The 5581-nt window shown below is 47.1% G+C and overlaps 1 pseudogene; it reads right to left on the reverse strand.

The window, feature by feature from the left end:
• Positions 1-4278: 4278 nt before the first annotated feature.
• Positions 4279-4954, reverse strand: LOC104865615 (annotated as a pseudogene).
• Positions 4955-5581: the final 627 nt, after the last annotated feature.

Raw genomic sequence — 5581 nt, forward strand, 5'->3', positions numbered from 1 at the left:
AGAAACCCAAAGGAGGCTGCTCTTGGCGACCTGGTGCAATAGTCTGGGTGCTGAACATCCTCCAAAGGCCCGTGGGTGTTGCCACTGGAAGATAGTGGAATCTTCAGGATAAGGGACCTGGGAGAGGTCCTCGGGGTTTTGCCCTCAGAGGAGTTTGTGACCCTCAGTCTGTTCTTTGCATTTCTTTCTCTTGCTTCCTGGCCGTGAGCTGAGCCCCACCACGTGCTCCCTGCCATTGCCATTTAGCACCCCTAGATCTAAAAGCAATGCATTTGCCCCATCCTGGACTGAAACCTCTAAAACTGTGAGCCACAAATAGCCCCTTTTCTTTATAAGTTAATAACTTCAGGTATTTTGTTTTGTGGTAGAAAGCCAACCAACACACTGAGTTGGGGAGAAGGACTCCAGTGCGGAGCAGAAGAGACCCAGCAAGTGTCCCACCGTGCAGGGACCCAGTGCTAGGACCCCGGGGGACCTCAGACGGTGCCCAGCTGCTCACTTTTACTGGCATCTACTCTGGCCCTGCACACGAAAGTACTTTATATCCATTGTCCCATCTGGTCTTCAACAGCTTCCTCATGGGGTAGGCATATGATTATTTGTATTACTTCGGTGACAGAGATATCATGACTGCAGAAGTTATCATTTCAAAGTCAATGGATGTGTGTGTGATGGGGTTGAGATTCATCTCAGGGACCCCTCACCCCCAGCTCAGGATTCATCCTTGCACCGCAAGCTTCAAAGGCCGGCCCTGTTGCTCACTTGTTGCGTGACCTTGGGTCAGTTACTCGATTTCTCTGTGTGCCTGTTCCATCTCACAGAAGGTGGGGCCACAAAGGATAGCGCCTGGCTCTTGGAGATGCTGTGAAGAGTTACTGAGTTGCTGAGTGTAAACCAGTTAGGACTATGCCTAGCACACAGAGAACGTGGGTAACTGTTCGTGCCGTTGAGGCTGTACCTGTTGAAACTGTTATTTCAGTTACATCAAAAGAGCTACTTGAGCCCTCATAGACCATCAAAACTGTGTGGGGGAGGAAAGTGGTTCTGCCCTACTCTGCTCATGCCTCCCATTTACAGGTTAATACTCCTGCTTTATTTGGCCTCCAGGTAGACAGCCCAGGCCATGGGCCCTTGAGCCAGGAACACTGTGCATGTGTCTGGAGCCCTGGCCATGGAGGAATATGCTTTTCTTTCACATCCTCGCAGGCTCTGTGCATTGATGTATATTTTTCAATAAAAACAATACTAATACCAATGGCTAACATCAGTGGGCACCAAACACTGACCTAGTACCTTCGTTATCTTACTGCATCTAATCCTCCACCAGCCCTGCAAGGTAGCTAATATTACTGTCCCTATTTTCACTTCAAGGAAACAAGGCGCAGAGGTGCTAATGTGACAGCCAATCCAACTGCCATTTTGTACTTGTGCTTGGGCAAAGTGCTTGTGCTTGGACCTCAAACCCCCGAATCCTGTTTGGAGGTAAACCTGCTGCAGTTGCAGGATGTTTTGGAGCTTACCTAGTGTGTGAAACTTCCTTGTAGCCCCCCCGCCCACTAATCTGGCATGGCTCTGCTTCTGTAAGATTCTGCTTGCTCTCCCCTGAGCTCTCCCCAACTGAAAGCATGATTTAAAAGAAGTCAGGGCTGGGGATTTAGCTCAATGGTTCCACCGCCTGCCTCACAAGCTCAAGGACCTGAGTTCAATCCCCGATACCAAAAAAGCAGGAAAAAATCAAACTGCTTCCCATTGCTGAGAGAACTTTCTGGAAAGTAGCCCCCTCTCAGCCACTGTCTTTAAGAAATGAGCTCAAGGGGCCAGGGATTTAGCTCAGTGGTTCTGTGCCCTGCTTTGTAAGTATGAAGACCTGAGTTCAATCCCTGGTTCCAAAAAAGAAATGAGCTCAAATCTGGCACAGAGCGTGGTACATTTCTACTGTTCTTACTCGCTCATACATAAAGCTAATTCTTTTTTTTTTTTCATTTAGTTTATTGGTACTTTTTAGGTATACAGTATAGTTACATTTATCATTGGGATCTTGTACCTTTACATGATGTATCTTGGTTCTTATATTTTCCCCATACCCCTGCCCTCCAATTTTTCCTTTTCACGTATTTTTTTCTTTTCCCTTATTTCCTTTCCCCTACCCTTCTTACTTCCCCTACTCCTTTAGCCCTTTTCTTCCTATTTCACATTATCAGTTATACAATTTGAACCTTATTTACACTTTTAGTTTTTCATACCAGAGAAACTACTTGGTATTTACTCAAGTGTGTCCTATTTATTTCATTTAAGAGTATGGCCTCAATGTGCATCCATTTTCCTATAAATGAGTTTCTCATTCTTTATGGCTGAGTAGTATTCCATTGTATAGAAAAACCACATCTTTATCCATTCTGCAGTTGATGGAAAATTAGGCTGTTTCCAAGTTTTAGCTATTACAAGCTATGCTGCTATAAACATGGGTGAGCATATATCACTGTGGTATGATTCTTTTAATTCTTTTGGAAAGATACCCAGCAGAGGGATAGCTGGGTCAAATGGAACCTCTAATCCTAGTTGTTTGAGGTGTCTCCATATTGATTTCCACAGTGGTTGCACCAGTCTGCACTCCCACCAACAACGGAGAAGGGTTCCTTTCTCCCCACAGCCCTGACAGCATTTGTTATTGGTTAATTTCTTGATAGCAGCCACTCTTTCTGGGGTGAGGTAGAATCTCACTGTTATTTTCATCTGCATCTCTGAAATGACCAGTGATGTTGAACATTTTTTCATATATTTATTTGATGCTTTTCTTCTTTGTCTAAGAAATATCTGTTCATTTCAGATGCCCATTTTTGAATCAGGTCTTTATATTTGAGGGGTCTGATTTTTTTTTTTTTTAGTTCTTTATATATTCTACATAGTAGACATTTCTCTGAGGAACAGGTAGTAAAAATTTTTCCCACATTGTAGGTTGTCTCTTAGCTCTGTTGGTGGTTTCTTTTGCAGTGCAGAGCTTTTTAATAAGATGAGATCCCAGTTGTTGATTCTCTGTGCTAGTTCCAGTGCTACTGAAAATTTTGTTCATAAAATCTTCTCCTATGCCAATGTCTTTGAGAGTTCTACCTAACTTATCTTCCAGCAGGTTTCGCGTTTGTTTTAATATTTAAATATTTAATCCACTTCAGTTTTAGTTTAGTACATAGTGAAGGATAAGGATCTAGTTTTAATCTCTGGTAGGTTGAAATCCAGCTTTTCTAACACCATTTATTGAAGAGGCTCTCTTTCCTCCAGTGAGGATGGTTGGCTCCATCCTCATCAAAGATGAGGTAGCTGAGTGTGTCTGAAGTTGTTTCTGCATCTTCTGATCTATTCCACTGATCTAGTCTGTTTCTTTGCCAGTACCATGCTGTTTTTATCACAGTGGCTTTGTAGTGTAGTTTCAAGTTGGGGCTTGTGATACCCCCTGCTGTGTCTCTGTTGCCTAGAATGGGTTTTGCTATTCTAGGTCTCTTCTCATTCCAAATGAATTTTTGAATTGTTTTCTCAAGTTCTGTGAAATATACTGTTGGAATTTCAATCAGGATGGCATTGAATCTGTATAGCAGTGTTGGTAGTATGGCCATTTTCACTATTTTGATTCTCCTACTCAGGAGCGAGGGATGCCTTTCCATCTTCTTATATCCTCTCTGATCTCTTTTGTCACAGTGCTGTAATTTTCAGTGTAAAGGTCTTTTGCTTCCTTCGTTCGATTTTTTTTTTCAAAGTTATAATGCATGGTTTAAAAGAGAGGAAAGGAAAAAAGAGCTGGTTACAGGCCTAAGAGAATCTAAGGAGAGAAAGAGGGAAAGAAAGGGAAGACCCAGTGGCCCAGAGTCCCAATCTCCCACCCACAGCCCATCCCTTGGAGAAGGAGTGAAGAATTTAGATCAGTTTTGTACGAGAGTTTTTAAAAACTCAAATCACAGCAAAGCTGAGTTGGCTTCTCTTTGAGCCTCCGGGATCACTGTTTGTGTGTCTCTCACGCCAGCCAGTCCTGCCTCCACCAGACACTGTTTCGGCTGTCCATGGCCTCTGCCTTCCCAGTCTGGGGTTTCCATGGAGTGTGAACACGAAGTTAATGAGGCTGCTTCACAGTCTGGCCCATGTATCCATCCAGACTCCAAGCGGGGTTTAGGGCTCCCAGGGCAGAGAGGATTGGGAAGGGCACACCCTGCCCAGGCAGCCCTCACACTGGACAGGGCATCAGCCAGCATCCCAAGGGCTCACCCTCTCCCCGCCCCATCCCAGCTCAGGTGGAGGGGGAGCAGCTGTCAACACAGCCTGTGTTGGTGAAGGTTTTGGCTCAGCACAGAACGAACGTCAGCGGTGAACCTGAGGGCGTCCAGCCTGGGGAGCAGGTTGAGAAGAGCTGTGTCACTGGGGTCACTGAACCAGGATTTGATGGGGATGGCGTTGTCTGTCTGTAGTATCTTCTCTTGAGAATGCTTCTGCTATTATCCAGTTTATCTGCTACTGCAGAGCCATAAATCTCCATGCTTGCTGTAAACACCACCAGCTCATACCACTGGCTCACCACTTCTAAGAAAAAATCCACATGGGGCCTCTTACGTACAAAAAACCGGACAGGATGTTTGTCTATCACCACCTTAAGGATGAAGTCAGAAGGCTTCCAGGCCGAACGGTGGGCCTCAGGACCCCATCAGGGTGGGAGTGCATAAGTGTCTCATCCACATCCAGTGCCATGATCTCCCTTTTCACCTGGGCCAGCCGATTCCGGGACAGAGGAGATAAGGGAAGGATATCATATCAAACAGTTTGGTACTGAATTACCGTGTGGATCTGCCTCCGCGAAAGGTAAATGAAGAAGCTCCACAGCTTGGCGGCGAAGGCCACGAAAGTACGCAGCCCCAGCAGACACTGTGTCTGCATCATCCCGATGACCCCCGGCACCGCCGGCTCCGGGGCCCCCGCGGCCGAGCCCCCTGGTGGGGGCAGACCCCCGCCTCCAGGAGGGGGAACTGGGACCCCGAGTGGCAGGAGAGGCTGCAGAGAAGGGCACCGAACCGGCGGCTCAGAAAGCCACCCCTGGCAAAGGGAAAGGCCAGCAAAACGGGGAGCTGGGGGACAGGCGTGGGCAGCTGGCGGGGGCCAACATGGGCGGGGAGTGGCACCGATGATTTCGCGAAGGTTGCAAGCCGAGACAGGTTGGGATAGGACAGGGTCCTCAGAGACCAGGAGGGAAGGGGATGGAAAATTGGGGGAGGGGTAGTGGGAGAGGGCGCTAGGGAGCGAGAGGGGGAGGGGAAGGGGAAGAGGAGGGTGGACCGCTGCGCAATCGCGCTAGCTCCTTCCTTAGCTTGATTCCTAGATATTTCTGTTTTGTGGAGGGGCGGGGGAGGGTGCCATTATGAAAGGAACTGTTTCCCCAATTTCTCTGTCAGTGAGTCTCTTATTTATGTACAACAAGGCTATTAATTTTTGAGTCGTAACACTAATTTGATCATCCAAGGTCAGTAAGTGGGGAAGCTGAGACTTAAGCCCCACCAGATGGAGGCCCCAGCTTCTGCCTGCTGCTTGCACACCCTTCCATGTTCAT

The sequence above is a fragment of the Fukomys damarensis genome, unplaced genomic scaffold, assembly GCF_012274545.1.
Source record: "Fukomys damarensis isolate Sample0158 unplaced genomic scaffold, DMR_v1.0_HiC HiC_scaffold_15, whole genome shotgun sequence".
Classification (NCBI taxonomy): Eukaryota; Metazoa; Chordata; class Mammalia; order Rodentia; family Bathyergidae; genus Fukomys; species Fukomys damarensis.